A 13,436-nucleotide genomic window follows, 5' to 3' on the forward strand; every position below is an offset into this window, starting at 1 on the left:
ATGTTGGTTGTTGACCGTCGATTTTCTTTTATCTTTGTTTTTTTTCTTTTATTTTTTTAGTAAGAATATTTTTGTCCGTGTTACACGTTTATCTCTATTTTTATGATACGTTTTTTTTTTCATTTTTTTCTCTGTCTTTTGTTCGTTCTTTTATTTATGTTTCTCAGGGTTAGATTTGACGACACCACGACTGATCAAGATGGCGCTTATTTGAAATCTTGTTGATCTTCCCTGTTATGGACATTCGGATTGAATTTGGATACGTGATTTTACGTTTGTTGATAGTTTCTCACGACGCTCAACTCTAATTTACAATTCTTAGTGGTCTTTCAATAGTTTAATTTCCTTTTGTGGTTCGTTTGATGATGCAATCAGATTTATTCGTATTTATTTTTATTTGAGTTTTTTTTTTGTTTAATTTTTAACCTTTTCCATGTATATGATCTAAAGTGGTTAGTTTCAATGTTATAGAAAAAATTCAAATTATATATTTAGTTTACGATGATAATTGTAAACTCTTACTGTAATTTTGGATATTTCCACTTCTTAATAATACTAATGTCTTCTATTAAAAAAATTCGTTTTGTTTTAAATAAATAAACCCCTTATTAATCTTAATTTGAATTATTTGATTCCAAGAACAAGGAAGCAATTGTAGATGCGATTGATTAAGGACTCAACGAGGATAAATTCAAAATGATCATAGTTTAACAATAAACATATAAAATAAACTTTTAATTAAGTTAGATTGAAATCATGTGATATTTTGTTTTCTCACCACGGGCCCAAGGTTCGAGCACCTCCTTTGCCAGCTCACCCTCTAACTTTTAATTAAGTTGAGGGTGTGTTTAATTAACAGAATGTAAGATTATCAGTGAGAATAAAAGATTATCAGTGAATAAAATTATTGTGAATGTTGTATTTTTTGTTTGGTTGATTTAGCAAGAATGTAAGATTACCATATTTGGTTAAAGGAATAAAAAGATTACCATATTTGGTTAAAAGAATAAAAGATTATTGAAATGTATATTTGACCAAATTATCCTTATTATATATTTATTTTTTTAATAAGTTGAAAAATATTTATATATTTTCTTAAAAAAAAGTTAAATTCATAAAATTTATAAAATTTGTTTTACAAAATTAAAAATATAAAAAGGTTTAATGAAAGGGTAAACTTTTATTTTAATCCCTGAACTTCATATAAAATTTTAATTATAGATTTTTTTGTAAATCTAAAATAGTTTAAGGATAAATTTGTAATTTAACCTTCATAGAATTTTTATTATTCAATGATAGAATAATGATATTTTTGAGAAAAAAAATTAAGGGCATTTTAGTCCAAAATGTCGGTAATCCAACAATATTAAAGGGAAGAGAAGTAATGACATTCCCGATAATATACCAAAAAAATCCACTATTGGTAATAAAACATTACCGCGAATGAGATTCCCGACCAACCAAACAAGAGAATGTGAATTCCATTCCCATGAGAATCCCACATCCCCAAACCAAACATCCCTGAGAGTAAAAACCTAACGAGCTGGCAAAGGGGATGCCCTGCACGATGGTTTGAGTAATTATTATGAAATAATTATTTTATTATTTAATAAAATTTCATGCAAAAAATTCTTTAATTTTTTAAAATCAAAATCATGCCAACTATGCTCACAATGATCATAATATTGCAAAATTAGGGATGCATCATAATTTTTTTATGAAATTAAAATATACACTAACGAATAAAAATGACAAAAATTCAGAATTTTGATGACACAAAATTTATATTGGAAAAAATAATACAAATTTATCTTTTACTATTAAGTAGAATTATAAACTATATATCTAATCGAAATAGGATAATTTACAATGCTCATATATGAATCATATATGGCTCCCTCATTTTTTTATCTCACACTTGAACTTACCTTTTTTTTTTTTCTTGTCTATAAAAACTTATCAAATGTTTTCTCGAAAAAAAATTATAATAGGAGGACACAAAGATACCTTAAAGGACATCACATGCACACTCATGCGAGCTCGCGCGCGCGCGCATATATATATATATATATATATATATATATATATATATATATATATATTGTAGATAAATCCACAATAATAGAATCATATATTTTACCATCAGAATATCAAAACAGGTGTTCACAACCTTATCTTTTGTTCCAAAATAACATGATAAGAGCATTACCTTCTAAAGAGGAACCCGAAACCTTCGAAGATGGACTTAGAACAAAAATCAGAATGACGACCTTATCCTCTGAAAAGGAACCTGAGTTTACGCGAAAAGGATACCGAGATAACCTCCAAAAAGAAACTCAAACAGAACTCAAGAAACAAGATGGGGATGTACCCTCCGAAAAGAATCTTGAGTTAACCTCCAAATGAAAACTCATACAGAAATTTATGCCAATAAGTAGATCGTGCATAATACAATATTATTCGGGAATCATATATGCTTGAATAATATATATAACAGAAAAACAAAGCACAATATAAAAAGTAAACATACAATTACAAGTCAAGGAATACACATATACCAATTAAACGATTCCAACTAATTCCTAGGTTTACCACAATCGGTAGTACTAGAACATATATCTCAAATTGAACTTGCATAGTCGAACTGAATTGAATAAAAGTGACCCAGATCTACTGGAGAGTGTTAACTTCGTACATAATATCAGTGAGCAAAACCATTAATTATAGAATTTACTTAATATAAATGCAATATAAGATAATGCAAGATAAAAAATGAAACTTTCGAGTTAGAATTTAACAAAACTCAAAACGTTGAAAAACATGGAGTCAAAGGTTAACTGAAGAGTCAATATTCAATGGTCAATGAGTTAGGTCAATAGTTCGTTCAAACGAATAAGGTTTTAGACCGAAGCATTATGAATCGAGTCGCATGTTTATGTGTAACTACAAGTGTAAGTAATGCAAATAGTGGAGAGTAACTATGGGGAGTTGATTATCTATATTTAGTAAATTGTTAGAGTGGATAATTATCATTTGACAATTTTACCCCTCTACCACTCCTATAAAAGGGATAGTTCACTCCATAATGAAATATAATAAGATTTTCCGAATTTACTCTTCAAAAATGTATTTTGTTGAAGAAAACAACACAAATGAGTTTCACTTCCTCACTTCGGGTGTACGAGGTTTGAAAAGCTGTGTTAACCTTAGGGGGTAACGTCCACTTTCAGTATTATACCAATCTGGATGAAATTGCTTCTAAGGCAGTGGTTTTTATCACAGTAGATTAAATTCATTCTTTTTATCTTTATTATTTCATTATTATTTATTTGCCAATGCTAATATTTTGTTTTACAATGAACTCATTTTTCTAACAATTTAGAAGCAATTTATTATACTGCAATGAAACAAAGTTGAATAGTAGTTCAAAATAATCATATGATTGACTATAGAATCAAATATTGGTTGTTTATCATAGGCATGATTATCACCCATGATTTTTTGAGATAAAGATCTAAAACTTAAATATTAGGAAGTGAACCACGTTTCAATAACCATATATTTTTTCCTAAGTAGTGCACATGATTGAAGGCTCAAAATGTAAGAGTTATTATTATTAATAATAATAATATTATTATTATATATATATATATATAATAATAATAATAATAATAATAATAATAAAGTAGCGGGTTTAGTTCCACGATTGATGGAGAAAATAAAAGAAATGGTTAAGTTTCAAAAGAAAATATCTTTAGTACATGTATATATAGTAAAAATAAATATAGATGGAGTCTATGTGAGTATGTTATTCTTTAATTCATGGAATGATCTTTGTTTGCTAATATGTCTTGTGGTTATTGCTTAAGTCATGCCCTTGGAACTTCAACGCCTAGAACGTGCGACCTTAGTCACTTTCTTTATGATAACGGCTACGTCATCTTGAAAATAATCCAAGCAGAGATGCTTAGGATTCCCAACAGAAACAAAGAAAATAAGAGAACTTGTCAAGCACAAAGACAAGAGAGAGTTTGAGAGAATGCTCTATGATTTCTCAAAATGAAGAAGTGAGTACAAATGAAGAGGAGATGCCTCTATTTATAGTGGAAGCTCCCCTCAATGAACGGCTAAGAACTAAATACATCGACTGTCCAGATCTATACAATCCCATAATCTAGGAGAATCATATCTACACAATCTCTCTACCTAAGGAAAGTAAATCAAGCTATTGAGAATATGCCTTAAATAGAAGATTACAAGGATTATGGAAATGATATAAAAGATCATGCATTAACCAAGTGATCTTCCAGCCATAATCATACCAAGCTCTTCATCTAAATGGAATGGGCCAATCTGAATGGATGTGGGAAGGTCTAAAACACCAACCAAGTAGTCTTGGGCTCTTTGTGTTGCGGTGACCTCGGCCATGGGCTCGCGGTCCGTGACATTCTTCCTCATTGGTTTCAGTGACGTCACTCACCTAAAATGATACTAGTCTATCATGGGTTTGAATTACCAAAGTCCCTCAGCATGCTCCAACTCCCTTCATTCTCGGGAAGTCCCTTCCATAAAATAAAGTACTCATGCATTAGGCAATGTCCTGGACTTCGAATAACTCTTTCCGGCTGGATGTCTTCAACCTCTTTGTCATAGGAGACCTTTACTATGACTGACGCTCGGTGTTACTTGCCTCGGTCGGGATCCTCCTCATCCTGCTGGTACGACTTAAGCAAGCTAACGTGAAGCACATGATGAGCTCGGATGGTTGAAGGCAACTCCAATCTGTAGGCCATGGTGCCTACCCACTTTACAACTTGAAACGGACCCTCGTACCTCCGCACAAGACCCTTGTACACATCTGCATTGCGCAAAACATTGGCCAACTTTGCAAGGATAGGATCACCAACTTCAAAGTTCACATCCCTATATTTTCAGTCGACCTACTTCTTGGTCTGCTTCCCCACCTTGTGCAAACAAGCATGGGCTAGGTCATGATGTTTTTGCCACTCCTTGGTAAACTTATGTGCTGCTGGATTTGGCCCATCATACTTGGTAACAACCATGTTGGGTGTCAAAGGTTGTTGCCCGGTCACGATCTCGAACAGACTTTGGTTTGTCGCCTCTCTCCGTTGCAAGTTGTAGGAAAACTGAGCCACATACAACAACTTTGGCCAGTCACGTTGAGTGGCATTCACATAATACCTCAAATATATCTCCAAAAGAGAATTCACTCACTCAGTTTGCCCATTGGTTTGTGGATGGATTACTGTGGAAAAGTTCAAGTTTGATATCATTAACTTGAACAACTTAATCCAAAATCTCCCAGTGAACCATGTGTCTCGGTCACTAACAATGGTTTTCGGTACTCCCAAATAATTCATCACGTGCTTAATAAAAAGTCGAGTCGCCTCCTCAACTGGACATACCTTAGACATTGGAATGAATGTCGCATACTTTGAAAACCTGTCCACCACACCATGATGCTTGAAAGCCTATCAATCTTTGGCAAACCGACTATGAATTCCATGGAAACACTTTTCCATGGTCATTCGGTAATGGGAAAAGACTGCAACAATCCTGCCAGTTTCTTCATCTCAACCTTGTCTTGTTGGCACACAAGTTAAGTCTTCATATAGGCCTGTACATCTTCAACCATGTGCGGCCAATAATACTCTTCCATAATTAGTACCATGTTTTGATCAACTCCTGGATATCCCGCTCACTTGGAGTCATGGCCTTCCTTCATGAGCTCTTTGCACATTTTTCCATGTTAAGGCACAAAAAGTTTATGCCCTCGAGTATAAAGCAACTTATCTTCGAGCCAAAACTCCCGAGTTCTTCCCTCATTGGCTCCCTCCATTATTCTTTTTATCACAGGGTCATGGGGTAGCCCTTCCTTGATCCTATCGAGCAAAGGACCCTCCACCATCTCGATGGCATACCTTCGGCTTAAGACAACCACAACATAGTTCACCTTTCCAGGCTTGTACTCCATGGAAAAGTCAAACTGAGTAAGGAACTCTTGCCAACGAGCTTGCTTAGGAGAAAACTTCTTTTGAGTGAGGAAGTAGCTATTTGCAACATTGTCGGTAAAAATAATGAAACGAGAACCAATCAAATAGTACCTCCAAATGCGCAAGCAATGCACCACTATAGTTATCTCCTTTTCATGAACCGAGTACCTCCTCTCAGTCTCATTGAGCTTCCAGCTCTCATATGCAACCAGATGTCCCTCATGTATAAGGACTCCACGAATGGCAACATCGGATGTATCAGCGAAAACTTCAAAAGGCTTGGTGTAATCTGGAAACACCAACATTGGCTCACTCACCATGGCCTCATTGATCTTTTTGAAAGCTTTCGGACACTCTATGTTCCATTCTCACACTTTATTATTCTTCAGCAACTCAGTCAAAGATGTGGCCATCTTGGAATAGCCATTCACGAACCATCGATAATAGTTGACTAATCCTAGGAAAGCTATCAATTCTGTCACCTTGGTGGGTGACCTTCATTCATTAATAGCTCAAATCTTGTCCCTATCCATTCAGATCTTGCCTCCTCTGATAACATAGCCTAGGAATGTGACCTCATTCTGCGTAAATGAACACTTCTCGTCATTGACAAAGAGCTCATTTTCCCCTAAGACTTGGAACATTTTCCTCAAGTGCTCAACGTGTTCCCCAAGAGTCTTACTATATACCAAAATATCATCAAGGTACACTATAATGAATCGATCAATAAAGGGTTGTAGTACATTTTTCATCAACGTGAAAAAGGTTGTGGGGAATTTGTGAGGCCAAAAAGCATCACAAGGAAATCATATGAATCGTAGCGTGTCACACAAGCTCTCTTTGGTTCATCACCCTCAACTATCCTAACTTGGTAGTATCTAGATTCATAATCCAACTTGGTGAACCATCTTGCACCAACAAGTTGATCAAAAGTGTCAACTATCAACGGGATCAGGTACTTGTTCTTTACAATGAGCTTGTTCAAAGCTTGGTAGTCGATGCACATCCTAAGAGAACCATCATGTTTCTTTTGGAGAAACATCGGTACATCAAATGATGCATTGAATGATCAGATATACCCAACATCTAGGATCTTTTTCAACTGTCTGCGAAGCTCCTCTAACTCAGGCGGGGCCATATTATAAGGTACTCTAGCGGGTGGCTCCGCATTTGGCACAAGTTCGATCTTGTAGTCCATATCCCTCTTAGGTGGCAAGCTCTTCGGTAACTTTATTGGCATCACATCTTTAAACTCTACCAATACTTGTTCCACGACACTTGGGACCTTCTCAACTATTGCAGGACCTTCTCGACCATTGCAGGTTTAACTCCCACCAATGTCGCTACAAAAATGGGCTCCTCCTTGCGTATCCCCTTTGCAAATTGTATTACGGACAAAATCTTTGCTCCAACTCTAGCCTCTCGACTCACAAAAACGATTCATTGATGCCTCAGATCAAGTATGCACAAGCAATCAACAAAAGAAACATGGAATGTATTGATCATATCAAGGAAACTAAGAGCCAAAACAAAGTTGAAGTCATCAAGTGTGATTACATTTAAAGTTTCCTTGCCCTTCCACCCTCCAATATTGAGCTCAAATCCTCTTATAACCCCTATAATTTGAGCCTCATTGGAATTGATGGTCTTGTTAAGTCGCTTGCCTTCTCCACATGAAGGTCAAATTGTTTGGTAATTTGTTCAGACATGAACAACTCGGATGCACCAGTGTCGACTAGTGCACCAGTGATGTCCAAAAACATCATTCCTTTCTTGGCATGACCCTTCTTGACTTCCATAGAGCTTAAAATAGAGTCAAGCTTCAAGGTCTCATTCTCTTTCCCATCTTTCTCCTTGATGGCAACAAATTTCTCGAGATAGGGAAAGTCTTTCTTTATGTGCCATGCCCCACAATTGAAGCAAGATAAGTCTTTTTTCTCCCATGGGATGGAAATCCTTTAGGGTTGGTCACTCGACTTTTCATTACCCTCAGACGACTTGTTTGATCCACATTTAGCCTTCTCTCCCCCACCATTGCCCTTGGACTTTGGCTTTTGTTTTAGAGAGTCATTCTTCTTTACTTCAAATAGGGCAATGGCCTCAGTTTCATCTAATTCTTTGGAGAGTTTGTCACTCCCCTCCTCTGGATCTCCATGTTAGACCAATGCTAAAGTCCATCCATGAAGGCAAAGTAGCATTTCGATTCACCTAAATCTAGGATTTGTATCTTGATCTCTGTGAAGTTCTTGACATACTACAAGAGAAATCAGTCATGCCTCAACTGCTTTAACTTTGCTCGCACCTCGAGCTGAGCATTCTTGGGATAGAATTGCACCTTGAGTTCTCCCACGAACTCCTTCTATGCCCCGATCGAAACCGGCTTTTCTTTCTCCTTGGAACACCTACGTCTCCACTATAAGAGAGCGGCGTCAGATAAATAGTTAGAAACAACGTTTACCTTGGATGCATCATCTTCCACGCCCACACTTCAAAAGAATTACTCCATGCCCCAGATGAAATTCTCCATATTTTGGGTAGTTCAAGTCCCATTGATCTCCTTCGGCTTAAGGACATCGATCTTGGGTCTAGGTGTTGGCACCTCCCCATTCACCCATTCAGTATAGTAGCCTTGTAGACCAACAACTCATTCTTGAGCTCTTTCATCTCCTGCATCATTTCCGCCTTCATGGGTAGGAACATGCTTTCTAGACCCCTTATTCGCTCATCCACTTTCTCAACCATATCATTGAGGACTCCCTGAATCTCCTTGCTAAGTCCTTCCACCAAGGACTCTAGCTTGTTTAGATAGAACTCGGACGATTCTTTAGTCTCATTGACTTCGTTGTACAGGTTCTTAAGCCTTCCAACCCTTCGCTTAAATCATGCCACAACATCCTTCGAGCTAGCACGCTTCTTCACTGCAACAACATGAGTCTCCATCACTTCGGTGACTGATTGGGCCTCGTCTTGATTTTGTTGTGCCATCTCTCGCAAAACTGGCTCTGATATCACTTATCATGCCCTTAAAACTTCAATGCCTAGAATGCGCTTCCTTGGTCACTTTCTTTAATATAGCGGCTAAGTGATTATGAAAATAGTTCAAGCAGAGATGCTTAGGATTCCCAACGGAAGCAAAGAAAACAAGAGAACTTGGTAGGCACAAAGGCAAGATAAAGTTTGAGAGAATGTTATGTGATTTCTCAAAATGAATAAGTGAGTACAAATTATGAGGAAATGCCTCTATTTATAGTGGAAGCTCCCCTCAATGAACAACTAAGATCTAAGTACATCAACGATCCAGATCTATACAATCCCACAATCTAGGGGAATCATATCTAGAGAATCTCTCTAAGGAAAGTAAATCAAGATATTGAGAATATGCCTTAAATAAAAGGTTAAAAGGATTATGGAAAGAATATGAAAGATTATGCATTAACCAAGTGATCTTCTTACTATAATCGTACCAAACTCTTCATCTCCATGGAATGGGATAGTCTGATAGTATGGGAAGGCCCAAAACGCGAACCAAGTAGTATTGGGCTCCTTGTGTTGCACTGACCTCGGCCATAGGATCGCGGTCCGTGACAATTAGATCTTTCACAATATTAATGTTCTAACTATTAGAAATTTTATCATTGTGGAAGAAGACATAACATGTTGGGTTTACATTATTCTTTTGATAAAGCCTATAGTGATTAAACATAATTTGCACTAGGTCATATATAAATTTATAATGTATGAGATATTGCATCCCATATCAAAATTTCTTTCATGTCATCCTTATTTTGTTTTTTATTCAATTAAGACCCAAATTTATAATTTATTTAGATCGGCCCTCAAATTTTATTTTTTAATTTGAAATTTTATTTTATGATTTTTTTAAGGATGAATCAAATGAAAATTTGGTCCTGATAGGGACCTGAAAACTTTATTAGCATTTTTAAAGTAGAGGGTTTGATGGAAATTTATCAATGAAATTATGAAATGAGATCTAGATAGAGTCGTTGTGTAAGGATAGCATACCGTTACATGTCCAAATTATGGCCTAATCTTGTATCCTACTAGAAACAAAGAGAAATTCAAAGATAAGGATTTTTTTACTACCAATAAATTATTTTATTCATGGATTATTTCTTAAAGTCTAGAATATGTTGTCTTTCTCTTATTCTAGAGTAAACAAGTTGTGAAAGAAAAGTTAAATTAGTTTTTGGAAAACTTGGTTAAATGTGATAACAAGAAGAGTTTAAAATTAGGCCTGCGAATAATGAATAAGTCTACTTTTGATTGCTATTTGATCAATATTTGAGATTAGATTATTTAAACTTGTTATATTTTCTTTAAAACATTATGAGAACCTTTTGATATGTTAAAGATTAAAACTAGATTAAATGATTAGTTGAAGACTAATTCTTTATATGCTTAATTATGAATGAAAATTATTAAACATAAATTGTTGTGAGATCTTTATATGCTTAATTGAAAAGTAGTGTGATAGAATAAAAGTTCATGTATAGGATTAGTTTTGGAAAAGACTTGGCATTTAAGCGTGCTTAGTGCACTACCTCTTTTTTTTTGGGTACCTACTTGGTGCACTATTCTTTTCTATGCTCACTATTTTAATTCGTAAAATGCTATCACTATTATATATATTTTGTAACTTATAGAAACTTAAAGAGTGAAAATTGATAGCCTTACTAAGGTAATACTTTTGGCCATAGGCCATAGTAGTTGAACTATTAATAGTCTATTCAAAGTTAATATTCGATGAATGTGATAGACAATGCTACTTAAATTTTGTAGGTATTAAATTTATATTATTATACACTTCTAATTGAGAAATAAAAAGTGATTGTCTATCCATGTGATTTTATATTTAAATATGGCATGAATTTACTCTAGATTATTTGAATAAAGTTGAAGGAGAACATTGTTTACTTGTCTTATATGCTATTAGTTTAGACACTATAATGTTAGAGAATGTGAGAGTAATTAGAGATAGCTCTCTACCCTATGAATGATATAGAATGTGGGGTGTCTAAAACGAATCTATGATTTCATGTTTTGTATTGTGAAACATATAAATTATATGAGAATGACTCTTTAAAATTGCATAAAACTAAGAGTATTTTAATACTCTTAGTTTAGAAATCTTGAATGATTCATGTGAAATCATAGTAGGTATATATTTATCTAAGTAGAGTAACTTTTGTGAAAGCTTATGAAAATTTTGTTTAATAGTTCTACTATGAAGCCTGAGATAACAAGTCTTGACTTAGTTAGGCAAGATGTTGAATGCTTTAGGGATCTATCTTGTTGAAAATATTCAAAGAGAAACTTATTTATTTTTTATGTTCTTACGTGACTCATGTGGTAACATGTGAATGGTTTAAAACCAAATCTATGATGATAAGAGAAGACATGAATTCATAAAATAAATAGATAGTACTCAAGCTAAAGTACAAGAGGTTAAAAGAGGATTAGATTAATTTTTTAACTTAAGAGTCGAGGGGAATTAGTCTTAAACCCATTTGGTTGAAGAATTAATGGATTCATGGCCCAAGTTTTGGGTGGTTCTAATGAGAAAGACTTGATGAATCCACTGTCGTAAAAGAATGAGCATAACACTCTCAATAAATTCATAGCCCAAAATTTGGGTGGTCCTAGTAAGACGAACTTGATGGATTCACCAATTTGAGGTGTTTAATTTTATGCAATTAATAAGTTCATCACTTAGGGTTTCGGAGGTCCTTGTTGAGACGGACTTGATGAATTTACCAAATTGATATAATGAACTATTATATGTTCTTAATAAACTCATATCCCAGGTTTTAAATGGTCTTTGTAAGATGAACATAATGAAGTCATCAAATCTTAAAATGAGAGGTCGAACTTACTAAATGCTCTTAATGATTTTATATCCCTAATTTGGATGGTCTATTTTGAGATAGACTTGATGAAATCATCTACGTAAGTGTGAAGAATTATCCACATTTTATGAAATACTTTGGGTGGAATTTCTAAAGCACTTACTCACGTCCCGAGGTATATTGGCTAAACTTGTTGATTTATCGCGAAATTCATTTGATGAAGAAGTTAGTTGTGTGTTGTGAGTTTACTCATATTTTAACAAGTTTCAAATTCTTTCAATTATTAAGAGAAGAATTGCTCATTCCACTATATGTTAGTTCTAGATATATTCACTAGTACTTATGTAACCCCCTCAGACCGATGCGGGTGACCCAATCCGATCTGGGGTGTCACATTAGGGCCACTGGAGCGACCCACCGTAAAAATCACAGAAAAATTAAAATTTCTGTTAAAACACGTAAAGTCATAAAACCATTTATAAATACAAAAGTAAAATTACCAATATTCAGACATAAAACAGATTTCCAGACTCAGATATAAAAAAAAATACAACATACATACCCCTAAACACATACACCGTACTACGCAAGCAGCGCCAATGGAACTCCCTTACTGATATTGATAGTTGCACTGGTTCAATCTTTTTTTAACCTGAAGTAGTGAGTAACAAAGTAAGCTTTGGAAAACTCAGTAATATAGAACTACCAATTGATGCTACAAAACATACATATAATAGATAAGCATAAGTTTCCTTATTGATTCAGACATATACATATTTTTATGCTGAGCTGAGGTCCCAGTGATATCTCAAGTAGTAACAGACAATAAGTTTTCAGTTCAGAGGGAAATATTTTGGATATTTGGTTTCAGGAGATCAGATTAGGGTGTCTAGTGTGTTCCCACAAAACCAGTGAAAATATACAGATCTTTTTAAAACAGTAACCATTTAAAATATATTTTCAAAACCATAGTAGTCCCTCTAACCGAACGCCATATGCAGCTCCCCAAAATTACATAACCTAAGGGAGCACCTTGGGGCCTGAGAGCCTACCCAAAAAAGATTCTCGGGGCCTCAGAGCCTACCCAAGGGTCGGCTTAGGTCCATAAGGAATTACCAGCCGGTGCTAAACCTATAAAAGGAATTACCAACAACGACTAAACCTGCTAGAGATAGGAATTACCAGTTGTGCAGAACCTATACAAGGAATTACCCGCAACGATTGAACCTGCCAAAGTCTTCATACCAGATCCCAAAGTACCCCAAATAAAACATTTTCAGTCAGTAAATAGAGATATCAAAAACCAGTGAAGAGATCAAAATAGAAATAAGAGAAAACATCCATGTGATCAGAGAACACACTAGAGGTTCCAGATATTATTCGGAGATACTAGATAATCTTATCGAGCAGAGAAACACGGATCTTCAATATACTGATATAATGCAGGAAATTAAAATCAGTATTAAAAGTGTTTATAAGCTGACAGAATCATTAGTTATTCAGAATGTGATTTATCAGGCTCATATAGTTTTGGGACATTTTTCAAAGGCACTAA

The sequence above is a fragment of the Hibiscus syriacus genome, unplaced genomic scaffold, assembly GCF_006381635.1.
Source record: "Hibiscus syriacus cultivar Baekdansim isolate YM2019G1 unplaced genomic scaffold, ASM638163v2 tig00112383_pilon, whole genome shotgun sequence".
Lineage (NCBI taxonomy): Eukaryota > Viridiplantae > Streptophyta > Magnoliopsida > Malvales > Malvaceae > Hibiscus > Hibiscus syriacus.